The sequence below is a fragment of the Agelaius tricolor genome, unplaced genomic scaffold, assembly GCF_023055355.1.
Source record: "Agelaius tricolor isolate 1412-34295 unplaced genomic scaffold, bAgeTri1.0.p SCAF_57, whole genome shotgun sequence".
Taxonomy (NCBI): domain Eukaryota; kingdom Metazoa; phylum Chordata; class Aves; order Passeriformes; family Icteridae; genus Agelaius; species Agelaius tricolor.
In genome coordinates this window covers 781,160-794,300 of record NW_027269317.1, presented here as the reverse complement: position 1 = coordinate 794,300, position 13,141 = coordinate 781,160, and the positions used below count along the sequence as shown (strand labels likewise).

The 13,141-nt window shown below is 47.7% G+C and overlaps 1 protein-coding gene and 1 long non-coding RNA gene across 4 annotated transcripts in view; both read right to left on the bottom strand.

Annotated features, from left to right (window-relative positions):
- LOC139604922 (zinc finger protein ZFP2-like) overlaps positions 1 to 13,141 on the bottom strand; it is a 178,318-nt gene that overhangs the window by 135,765 nt on the left and 29,412 nt on the right. The gene's annotated exons all lie outside the window — the stretch shown is intronic.
- Positions 1 to 13,141, bottom strand: part of LOC139604995 (uncharacterized) — a 44,668-nt gene that overhangs the window by 31,051 nt on the left and 476 nt on the right. The window lies entirely within an intron of this gene.

Genomic DNA, 13,141 nt, shown 5'->3' with positions numbered 1-13,141 from the left:
TTGCAAAACGTTGCTGGTCACGTTCAAGGTGTAGGAGGCCTGCAATTGGCGAGACAATCCAAAAGCATCATCCAAATGGAGGGAGCAAACAGACAATTGGCAAATATCCGTCCATTTGTGTTAGATTATTCGGAACCTTTGTTAGGGAGAGATTTAATGGCCCAGTGAGGTGTCACAATTGATATTCCAGACTCCCCACAGGATTTTTGTACAGTGGTCATTGAACAACAGCGCCGCATCCAAAAACTGAATTGGAAGACAGACAAACCAGTTGAGGTGAAACAGTGGCCACTCAGTAAACAAAAAATAAAGGCACTTGAGGAGCTAGTGGAAGAGCAACTGAAAAAGGGTCACATTGTGGAGACCACGTCCCTGTGGATCTCTCCAGTGTTTGTCATCCAGAAGGCTGACAAAAAGAGATGGCGGCTCCTCCACGACCTCCGACAAATTAATAATGTCATTGAAGACATGGGCTCTCCCCAACCTGGTATGCCATCCCCAGCGATGCTTCCCCAGGATTGGAAATTAGCTGTTATTGATATAAAAGATTGTTTTTTTCATATTCCCCTCTACCCTGACGATGCACCGCGTTTCGCATTCTCGGTCCCCACCATCAACATGGAAGCCCCTATGAAAAGGTACCATTCGACAGTTCTCCCTCAGGGCCTGAAGGTTTCCCCAGCGATCTGCCAGTGGTGTGTCTCTTCCCTGCTTTCCCCAGTGCGTGCAGCTGCAGAAAAGGCCATCATCTATCATTATATGGATGATATCCTTGTGTGTGCCCCCAGTGATGATCTACTCACCCACGCGCTTGACCTAACGATCGATGCATTGATTGTTGCAGGGTTTGAGCTCCAGGAAAAGAAAATTCAAAAGATGCCACCTTGGAAGTATTTGGGCTTAGAAATTGGAAATAGGACCATTGTTCCTCAAAAATTAGAAATCAATACAAACATCAAGACCCTAGTGGATGTCCACAAGTTGTGTGGGTCTTTGAATTGGGTAAGGCCCTGGCTGGGTCTGACTAACGAAGACCTTGCCCCTTTTTTCAATTTATTGAAAGGGGGAGAGGACCCAGGTGCTCCTAGGTCTATTACCCCAGAGGCACGGAAAGCTCTAGAAAAGGTTCAGATTGCCATGTCCACAAGACAGGCCCACTGATGCCGGCCTGACCTGTCATTCAAATTTATCATCTTAGGTAAGTCGCCACACCTCCATGGAATCATTTTCCAGTGGGAGGAAAAACAAACATCTAAGGCAAAGGAAACACCTAAAAAGGGCCAGGACCAGAGGGACCCGCTCTTGATCATAGAATGGGTTTTCCTCAGTCACAAAAGGTCCAAGAGAATGACAAAACCTCAGGAGCTGGTAGCAGAACTGATCCAGAAAGCAAGGACCCAGTTTAGGGAGCTAGCAGGATGTGACTCTGAGTGTATTCACATTCCAATTGAGTTAAAATTGGGCCAAAATTCTATGAAAATATTGGAACAATTGCTTCAAGAAAATGAAGTGTTGCAGTTTGCTCTAGATTCCCACTCAGGACAAATTTCTCTCCACCGGCCTGCCCACAAAATGTTAGAACAAGATGTCCAATTTATTCTGAAATTGAGAAGTGCTCTGAGTAGGAGACCTTTAAAAAAGGCTCTGAATGTATTTACAGATGCGTCCAGGAGGTCCCACAAGTCTGTTATGACTTGGAAGAATCCTCAAACCCAGCAGTGGGAGATGGACATTGCTGAGGTGGAAGGTTCACCTCAGGTTGCTGAATTGGCTGCAGTTGTTAGGGCTTTTGAAAGGTTCTCAGAACCATTCAATCTGATAACGGATTCTGCATATGTGGCAGGAGTAGTGTCCAGGGCAGATCAAGCAATACTGCAAGAAGTGTCTAACATGGCACTTTTTGAATTGCTCTCAAAACTTGTAAAGTTAGTCACTCACCGGGAGCAACCATGTTATGTGATGCACGTCAGGTCACACACCGACTTGCCAGGGTTTATTGCTGAAGGCAACAGAAGGGCAGATGCCCTTGCTGCACCTGCAGTGATGGCCACGCTTCCAAATGTTTTTGAACAGGCAAAAATCAGCCACCAGCTTTTCCACCAAAATGCACCTGGCCTAGTTCGTCAGTTTCACATCACTCGAGAACAGGCCAAAGCGATTGTGGCCACATGCCCAAATTGCCAACAACATGCACTCCCTACAGTGAGTACGGGAGCAAACCCTAGGGGGTTGAACAGTTGTGAACTGTGGCAAACAGATGTCACACACATACAGTCATTTGGACGGCAGAAATGCATTCACTTTTCTGGAGCAGTCTATGCTTCTGCCCACACAGGAGAATCATCTTCCAGAGCCATAAAACATCTCTTACAGGCTTTCTCTTTCATGGGCATCCCCAAGGAATTGAAAACTGATAATGGGCCTGCCTACAAATCCAAGGAATTGAGGAGCTCCCTGCAGCAATGGGGAGTAGAGCACAAAACTGGCATCCCCTACTCCCCTACAGGTCAAGCCATAGCAGAAAGGACTCACTGCAATATTAAAAGAGTCCTGGACCAGCAACAACAGGTTCTGAAAGTAGAACCCCCCCACATCCGGTTGTCCAGGGTGCTGTTCACAATCAATTTTCTGAATTGTTCCTTTGGCAGCCTGAACCCGCCCATCCTATGCCACTTTGGGGGGAGCAGTCAGATGTCAGTGAAAGAAAAGCCTCCAGTCTTAATAAAGGACCCTGAGACTTGGAAGACAGTGGGACCTTACAAATTGGTTACATGGGGATGTGGATACACCTGCGTGTCCACCCCCTCTGGTTTAAAGAGGATTCCATCCAAATGGGTAAGGCCCTATGTCCCCAAGGTCTCAGGGAAGTCTACAGAGTGCCCCGGGTTGCCAATGCTGCCTGCAGGAGGAGACGCTGCATGCATTCACTGGTGGAAATTCCATTTAAGCCTCCTGTCTGAAATAGTTTGTAATATATTTCTGTCTTAAGTTTCCTTTTACCAGTTTGGATCCTGCTGTTCGTGTGCAGTCTCGAGACGCCATGAGACCGAGCCTGCTCCTCGTCCTACTCACAATCATTCCACCAGCAATCTCCTGGATAGTCCGTCAGCCCAAAGCAAACATATGGACCACCTTGCCAAAGCCCTTGGACAGGATCACATCTGTCTCTCCACAGCAACAGCCTCTGATCCCCTGTCAACTTGCCTGGTGGGAGTTCCTTTTAAATCCGCAGAGTTCCCAAACAAAATGTGGCATGCTTTATATGAAGTTAACTCACTCGCACCTTCTCCTGGTCACTACCCTGCTGACAATCCTTTACTGGTATGGCAGCAGTGGGCAAGACAGTTACTGGTGCCAAAAAGGGAGCCACAAGAATTCCATCTCTTGGGCTCCATGAATGCAACCTTTTGCATTCACTTTAAATTTAATCCCCAGTTACCACATTATGAAGTTGAAGTTGAACTGAACACCTATCCTGACCCTAGCAACCCACACTACAGAGACAAAAACTGGTGCAAAAATTCAGTCCTAGCCATGCACTCGTCAAGTGATGATTATAAGCCCCATGAGCTCCCAAAGGGTGTGTTTTTAATATGTGGAGACAGAGCATGAGCAGGCCTCCCCCCTCATCTGCTCAGAGGTCCATGCACCTTTGGCAAGCTGAGCCTGCTTACCCCAAATCAAACAACTCTAATGCACTGGCAAATAAAAAACAATGCACATAAATTGGCTATCCAAAAAAGGGACCTAAGGCAATTGGACCCAGACTGTAATTTGGAAATTGTTCACTGGTCCAGATTTAAGGCCACCGCAATTACAGTCCTGCCCTGGATCTTGGCAGCAAAAAGCATGGGAGAATTAGGCTAATTGGAATGTTGGGTTGCAAAACAGGCAAACCTCACTTCTACTGCCCTGAGTGACCTCTTATCAGACAAAGAAATTACCAGGCAAGCCACCATTCAAAACAGGGCGGCCACAGAGTTTCTTCTCCTCCTGCACAACCATCGCTGTGAAGAATTTGAAGGTCTCTGCTGCCTCAACTTGTCATCGAAAGAAGAGAACGTCCATGCCACGATCAAAAAAATGAAAACCATGGTGGACAACATCAAGAGAGAAACAGACGACTGGCTGAGTGGACTGTTCAAGGGCTGGGGACTCCCAGGCTGGTTGGGATCTATTCTGAAAACTGTGGGTTTAGTACTGTTTATTCTAGTTATTGTTACTCTAGTTGTTAGCATTGTTTTTGGGCTAATCAAGCACATGGTTTACAAGCTAATTTCAAGCTCATCTTCCCCTCCTGAAGTCTACTATTTGGAAGCCCCTAGTGCTCCAATGGATGACCTGGAAGCCTCAGTGCAAAATACTGACCCTCCTGAAGGAGAGGAATGTGGAAGGGGCTAACAGCAGGCCTGTTAGCTAAAGGAGTGAGAAGAAGCTAAGAAGCAAGAAGAAGCTGATAAGGAGCTCTCTCCAAGGCTGTAACCAAGGAGACCGAGAGAAGAAAGATAAGAGAACTTTGCAGCTGGACGAAGCATTTTTAGAAAGTTAGTTGAAGTCACTGTAACTTTTCACCAATAGTGTTATGTTGACTTATTGTGGCCAATAGTTAGTGTAGAAGAAGTATAAACAATTGGAAAGTGTATAAAAGGTCAGCCATGTTCAATAATCAAGAGTTGCCATCTGAGACTGCTTGTGGTCTCTGCTTTGTGTCGTGACCGCCCCGATGGCGACATCTGGTGATTGCTGATGTGATAAGAACAGAGTCGGTGGGGGCCCATACGGGGTCCTAGCAACTGGGAACCGTGACCCACTGGGACGTAGTGGGGGAGGCGGCGTTGGTGCAGCTGGAGATGGAGCCCAGTGTAATATTGAGAGCAGCAGGGGATGCTGCCTGGTCCAGACCTGACAAATTTCGACACCTAGTGTACAGGTGAGCCGCTGGGGACACAATGGGAAGTAACATGGCAGTATGTGCAGCGGGACACAAGCTGTGTGATAGAAGTGGCAAATGGCATGGCCACAGCAGCAGCCAGTGCCTCAGCCATAGCAGGGCCCCTGAGGAATACAGGGGGAGGTTTGCTAAGTCGCTGCTACGTGAGCACTGGAATAAAAGCAACATAGAGCTCTGAGAGACAGAGTCAGAGCTGCGCAGACAACATGTAAGAGAAGTCCTCTAAAATAGTATAGGGGCCATCTCCACAGTAACCTGATGTGATTTGGGATGGGCTGCAGGGAGAGGTGCAGCTGGAGATTAAACCAGCAGTGGGAGCTGGGGACAGAGTAGCTCTATCATTCAGTATGGTGTATTCATTTGCTGATGAAACATGTGCATTTTGTTTGTGAATTGCAACTATTAATCTTTGATTAGGCATAAGTGTGAAAGTTTATACTCCATAAGCATATGTACACTTGACAGATACTGGATCTGTGTTGTTCAAGTTGTACAGCTATTGATAAAATTATGTAACTGTTTATTTGTAACTAGCCTAATATATAGCCTTTAGCTTATTCTTGTGAGTTGCCTTATAAAGTTGCACAGCTATTGATATTGTCAATATTCTAGAAGTGTAAGTATAAGAGTTTCTGATAATATGTAATGTAAGTTTGGGTAATGAGTCAAGGTCAGCACACAGACGCATTCCAAAGTTAAACAGAAATTACACAAAAGATGTTTGTACTAAGTTTGCTATCTTTTGCAAAGGGCCCTGCAAAAGATAGTAGACACAATGTTAGTTTTTGAAAAGCCTTAGGTTGATGTTCTTGCTGTGACGTGTTGCCTGAATTTGAATTTACTCAAACATATCTTTCTAGAGATGCTGCAACTTCGTAATTAAAAGAAAAGGGGGAATTGTGGAGGGATAAAATGTAAGAAAATAGTGCAGAAGGCAGTCTCACAGCTGAGGAATTGCAGCTGTACTAGTCACCAAAGATTAGGAACAGGCCTGCCCTTAATAGGCCACAGCTGTGTCCAATAAGAAGATGAGTACTACAAAAGAGTGAGTGAGCTGGGTGAGGAGAGTTGGAGTTTGTTGCTTGTGCTGTGAAGAGAGCTGCAGTTTGTTGGTTATGCTGTGAAGAAGGAGAAGTCAGTGCTGTGAGGACCTGCCCATGAGAAATCACTGAGAAGATATGGGAGCTTCACAAAAAGATGACAACAGAGGAACCAACTTACCAACTGTGGTTTGGCGAGCATTCTGCCCCCCAAACCCAGTCCCCTTCATTTTAAACAAAACAAGGGGGAGATGTTGCAGTGTGATTTCATGGTTTACCCCAGAACCCCAGGTTTCTCCCCTGAAGATTCCCTCCCAGGTGTGTCAATCACCCTTCCTTTCCCCACCCTGACCCCTGCTGAGCACTGTCTGTCAATCCTGGAATTCCAGAAGGGTGTCGAGTGATTGGGCAGATTCAAAGGATGCCCTCTACTCCCAGAGGGGCATTGGGCCATCCAGGTCTCCTTTGTCCATTGACACCTCCTCTCCTGTACCTGGTTGGTGGGCTCCCTATGCCTTCCCTCCTGCCCTCCCCTGGGTAAAAGGGTGAGCAACTATGCAGTTCAGGGAGTTCTGTTGGAGGAGTTGCTGGATTCAGAGGCCTGTGGGCCAGAATAAAAACTCTGGATTAAAACCCTCCATCAGAACCGACTCCTTTCCTTCACCATCGCCTTAAAGCTTCTCCGGCACAGGGAAACCTGAGGAGTGGACTCTCAACGAGAGGAAGCTCCATCCCACTGCTACCGGAGTCCCAGCATGCCTGGACTTGTCTCCACGTGCCCAGCTGCAACATCCAGCTAGCCAAAAGTGTCTCTGGGGTGAAACACCACAGTTGCCGCTATTTGGTTCAGCCAGAGGGGCCAGACAAGCCAAGGTACGTCCTGTCCACAATATTGGTAATTCCAATATAGGGCCATCTCAATACATCACCTTCATTGCAATGATTAATGCCGATACCAACCGAGAGACAGTGGGCTCTGTCGCCAACAAGCTCAGAAATGATGAGAGTGTGATCAACGGCCCAATGCAGGCTCATGTCTCTGCCATGGTCAAGGAACTCAAAGAGGAGATGAGGGACGAGGTGAGGTGGAACAATTCCCACATCCCAGCAGTGCAAATCACAGGCCCCAAAGTCAGAGCCCAACGTCCCCCAGCTAGACAGAGAGGGGACACCCCATGGGCTGACTTGTGGTTCTCCCTGCATGACCATGGGTGTAATGAGTTAATGTCTTAGTTTGTTCATCAAGTTGCTAGAAAGACTATAAGAGGGGGAAAAGCCAATAATAGAAAAAACCGCAAGGAGAGATGTAACCAGCTAATATGTTGCAAGATTAATATAACAGGCTAATATATTGCAAAATAACTGTCATAAGGCTTAAACCGCAAAATGTCAGAAGCTAATATGTTGAAAGGCTAAATAAGCAATATGTAACTATATGTAGCTATGTGCCTGTATATGGTAAAGGCTATTGTAAGACCTCGAGGAAGAGGACGGGAGTCCAGGCGATCACCAGAAGGCAGAATAAGACCCCCTAGCAACTATCGGCACAGACACAGAGAACACTGGAAGGACACCCAACAACAACAGATAAAAAGGAGGACTGAACTGCCAAGGGGTGTGGGCCGTTGGTGGAGCTGTGACTCCCCGGCTACACCCAGCGCTCCCGGGTGGGTGCAAGCCTTTTGTTGGCTTCACTCAGTGCTGTAATTTGCCTATTATCACTTGCTCTATCAATTAATAAATTACATTTCATTTGGACTCACTTGTCGGTGGTTGGTTCCTCACCGCAACTTATAACAATGGGGAAGACATGGGAGGGTGGAATGGGAAACCCACTTCTGTCCTGGCAGCACGGGTGCATCAGCTCAAGAAGGGAAATGTTAACCGAGGGAATTCCACTAAAGTGAAGGTAGCCTCAACCTCCCATGACCGAGCTGCCAGGTATGATCTGTCAGATCTCCTTGAAGGTACCTCTAGCATGTATGCCCAGGAAAGAAAATATAACCAGGGTTAGATGGGCCCTGCCTGTAGCCAGGAAGAGGCACAGGTAAACCGGATCTTCTGGATGGTGTGGATCCAATGGCCTAGCACAGAAGAATCACAAAAATACGACGCCTTAGTTGATACTGGTGTGCAATGTACCCTGATACCATCGGGACATGTGGGGGCAGAACCTGTTTCCATTGCCGGGGTGATGGGGGGATCACAGCAATTGACCCTGCTGGGAGCTGAGTTGAGCCTGACTGGGAAGGAGTGGCAGAAACATCCTATTGTGACTGGCCCAGAGGCCCCGTGTATTCTGGGTATCGACTTCCTCCAGAACGGCTTTACAAGGACCCAGAGGGACTCAGGTGGGCTTTTGGCATAGCTGCTGTAGAGGCAGAGAACATGAAGCAGTTGAACACCTTGCCTGGACTATCAGAAAGCCCATCTGCAGTAGGACTCCTGAGGGTAAAATAGCAACAAATACCAATTGCCACCTTGATGGGGCACCTCTGGCAGTATTGGACAAATCAGGATGCCGTGATCCCCATGCACAAAATGATCTGCGAGCTGGAGAGCCAAGGGGTGGTCAGCAAAACCCACTCACCCTTCAACAGTCCCATCTGGCCTGTGTGCAAGTCTGACAGAGAATGGAGATTGACTGTGGACTATCGTGCATTGAATGAAGTGACTCCACCACTGAGTGCTGCTGTGCTGGACATGCTGGAACTCCAGTACAAGCTGGAGTCCAAGGCAGCAAAGAGGTACGCCACCATTGGCATTACTAATGTGTTTTTTTTCCATTTCTCTGGCAGCAGAATGCAGGCCTCAGTTTGCTTTCACCTGGAGGGGTGTGCAATACACCTGGAACCGACTGCCCCAGGGGTGGAAGCACAGCCCCATCATCTGCCATGGACTGATCCAGAGTGCACTGGAAAAGGGTGAGGCTCCAGAACACTCTCAGTATATTGATGACATCATTGTGTGGGGAAACACGGCAATGGAAGTGTTTGAGAAAGGAGGGAGAATCATCCAGATTCTGCTGGAAGCCAGCTTCATCATCAAGAAGAGCAAAGTCAAAGGACCTGCTCATGAGATCCAGGTCCTGGGAGTAAAGTGGCAAGATGGAGGGCATCAGATTCCCACTGAGGTCATCAATAAGATCACTGCGATGTCTCCACCAACCAGCAAGAAGGAAACACAAGCTTTCCTAGGTCCCATAGGCTTTTGAAGAATGCCCATTCCTGACTACAGCCAGATTTTCAGCTCCTTCTACCTGGGTACCCACAAGAAGAACAATTCCCACTGGGGCCCTGAACAGCAACATGCTATTGCCCAGGTCAAGTAGAAGACCACTCATGCTGTAGCCCTTGGCCCAGTCAGGACAGGACCAGAGATGAAGAACCTGCTCTACTCTGCAGCTGGAAACAATGGTGTCCCCTGGAGCCTGTGGCAAAAGGTGCCTGGGGAGACTTGAGGCCGACCACAGGGATTCTGGGGCCGAAGTTACAGAAGGCCAAAGCCAACTACACTCCCGAAGAGAAGGAAATCTTGGCCACTTATGGAGAAGTTCAAGCTGCCTCAGAGGTAATTTGCACAGAAGCACAACTCCTGGAACACTGACTACTGGTGCTGGGGTGGATGTTTAAAGGAAAGGTTCCCACCTCCCACCACGCCACCAACACCACATGGAGCAAGTGGATTGCCCTCATTACACAGCACGCCCATATTGGAAACCTGAATCACCCTGGAATTTTGGCAATAATTACAAACTGGCCAGAAGGTGAAAACTTTGGTCTCACTGTCAAAGAAGAACAAGTGACACAGGCTGAAGAAGCTCCACCCTACAACCAACTGCCAGCAGAAGAAACACACTACGCTCTTTTCACTGATGGTTCATGTTGCATCCTAGGGATGAACCAGAATTGGAAAGCAGCCATACGTGAATCATGATTTTAAAAATTTAAGATTTTAGCTGAGTGTTAGAACCAATTCATATTGAAGTCAGATACACAAATAATAAGTTATGAATTATTAAACGCTTAAGCTAAAGCTAATTGTTATATTATGAGCTCATTTGTAGAAAGAAGTGGAGCAAGTGAACCATTATAGGAACACATTGAAACCAGTAGAACAATGCCCAGCATCTGGACTCCGTGTTAATCCATCACAAAGCAGGGGGCCTTGGATCATGCCAGAGGGTCACAGAGACCTGATGAAGACCTTCCTGACTTCATCCCTGGGACCACTGACCCAGCTTGAGACCACTGACCCAATCCAAGAGAAGAACTGCGCACATGTGAAGGACTAATAACCTCATTTTAATACAAAGCAGGGATGAGAAGTACTAGAGAATATGTATTATTTTGGGAAATAAATAGAAGGCAAAAATCCTTGTGTGGTGCAGTCACACATTTCAGGAAACCCTCCCCGCCCCCGGAGTAATAAATAGACCCACTGGCATAATAAACATACAACTTTCTAACTTTAACTAGTTAGAGAGTCTTTGTCCATGATTTTCAGTTTTAATGATTCAGTAACAATGCCTATAGACCCAAAATTGACTACATTTGGGACTGCACAAAAGATTCTGGTATTAAAGAAACAAAATAATAAGAAAGACCCCTTGGAAGAAACAAAAATGATTTATGAAAAAAAAAAAGCAAATAATGGAGGATAGAAAAAAAATACTGCTCAAGCCAAATTATTTGTTAAAAGGGAAGAGGAGTGTGAGAACTCAGCACATCACTCCAGATGTCCAGAGTTACTGAGAGAACCCTTGGTGGGGGGGGGGGCCTCAGAAATCCTGGAATGTTGCCAGGAGCGTCTGGTGGCTTGGTTTCGATCCCTCTAGGGATGTGCCACCTGTCTGAGGACATAAGAGTCACTTGGGAGTGAATGGTGCAGGAATGATGTATTTGCAAGGTGAAATACAGATTTTAGGGTTTTGGTACGGGCGGGGTTATGGAGACAAGATGGAGGGATCAGGGCATGTCTTGTCCTTCTTCTTTCTTCTTCTTGTCATCCATTTTCTGTGGTGATGTTGGCACTTGGGGATTGGTTCATGGTGAAGGTGCACTTGCTAATATGGGTGAAAGGTATTGGGAAATAAAGGTCAATATGATGTACGTAGATTTTAGTATAAAAAGACATGACCGCCCCGTGGGAGGTCAGAGTGTCCTTGGCTGCCTTGCAGGTCAGACCTCTGTTGGGCAGAAAGAAAATTCTGTAGATAAGAAATAATAAACAATCTGAAGCCTGAAAAACTGGAGTCCAGACTCGTCCTTTGAAGCACGGGCGCCCCAGAACCACCCTACCCATGTCCGGGCAGAGACAGACAGCCGACCAGACAGAGGAGAGATTGTTATAAATGCATATTATATTGTTTGTTTTTTGCAAATATCCAGATGAATGTTGTATGTACAATGTTAAAATAGCTTTGCTTTTATTTCTGCTATTAACAAAAACTTAGACCTAGCAGTAGTGGTAGCTGATCTAGTTAGGAGTGAACTGTCTGTTTGGTCGGGATAACATCCAGTGAACATGTCATGGGCACCCTGCTATTGATATGCCAACTATCAGCATCTGCCGCCTGAAGAAAGTGTGGACCAAGGCCCAGAGTGGAAGTGATCAAGAGAGGGAACCAGAACCACAGCCCAGAAACACACATGCTCTAAAAAGGCAGACCCGAGGAGGAGCCATGCTAAACAGTTCCATAGATGATGGATATGCATAAATCTATGAATATGCAACAGGCTGATGCAGTAGAAATGGTATAAAAAGGGCGTTTCCCAAACTATTAGGGGTGTTCTTGGCTGAGTGCCAAGATGCACCCAGTCGTAATCTTTGTTTTACTGTCTCCTATTGTCCTTTCTCAAACTTTTAAATTTTAACAGGAAATGAACTGTATTTTTCACAAGGGAATATGGAACCTTAACATATATTGGCCCCTGGTTGCCAACTGGTGGTCTTAGTGGGGCTTGTAAAACCGGTTATTTTCTCTTTTTTTATCTAGTACGTTTCACTATGGGGCTACACTCTTTGATGGCTTTTCTCACGATCTTACCCCTCCTTCGCTTGCTCAAGGCTGCAATGAGTTCATCAATTTCATCTTCCTCGGAGCTGCTTGAGCAGGAGCTCTCCGATTCGGCTGACCCTGTTGTCCCATATAATATATTTTGCCTACCCCCGATCCCAGGAAGCCCCACGCAGGATTTGCTGCGTCTTTTAACCCGGGCTGCGCGTCCGCCTGCACCGGTGACGTCATCCCCCGAAGCCACGCCCCGGCGTTCAGGGTTGCCATGGAAACTGACAGGGCTGGGAGCGGAGAGACCCCTCCCCCATGGGCGGGGCCCTCTCCGCCCTCCCGGAACGAGGCTCCGCCCCCGGCTCCTCCTCCTCCTCTCGGGGCGGTGCCGTGGGCTGTGCCCGCCATCCATCCCCTCCCCTCTCCCGGTACGAGGCTCCGCCCCCGGCTCCTCCTCCTGGCCGGGGCCGGCGCCATCCCTGCCTGCCCGGGCTCGCCTTTCTCCTCCTTCCCTGCCCGGGGCCCCGGCTGAGCTGCGCCTCCCCCGCCCCCCGTTCGTGCCGGCGGTGGCGGCGGGGGGGGCGCGCCTTGGCCCGGGCCCGACCGACCCCACCCTCGGGGCGGGAGCGACTCGATCTAAGCCTTCTTCCGCCTTCGTTTTACTTTGGTTTGCCAATATTGGCTCTTTTTCCCTTTTCTCCCCTTTTCCCTTTCAGACTAAGGGATGCTCTTCCTTTTGCTTTGCTGCGGGGCTCCGCTGACACGCTGACACCAGAAAGAGCCTCGCATACTCCAGCTCACCTGAGCACCCCGAGTATTTATCCTCGCCTCTACGGGAAATCAAACTTGATATTAATCTTTTATTCCATCTACCAAAATCGGGCTCGTCTGATTGTCCTCTAGTTCATACCGCGGCCAGATCTTTTCTGAGAGTCCAATAAGTTTGCATTTGAAAAAAACTCCCCCCCGCGAAGGTCTCCTCCATTTCTCAATCCCAGGGGACTGTTTCTCGGGATATTATCACTACAACACTCGCAGCAGAATATACACACGGAATTTTAACAGTTCTGAGTAGAAATTAAAAGACCCAACGAGCGAGAGAAAGAGCGAGATTCCAATCGCGGCGCTCCGGAGCGGCGC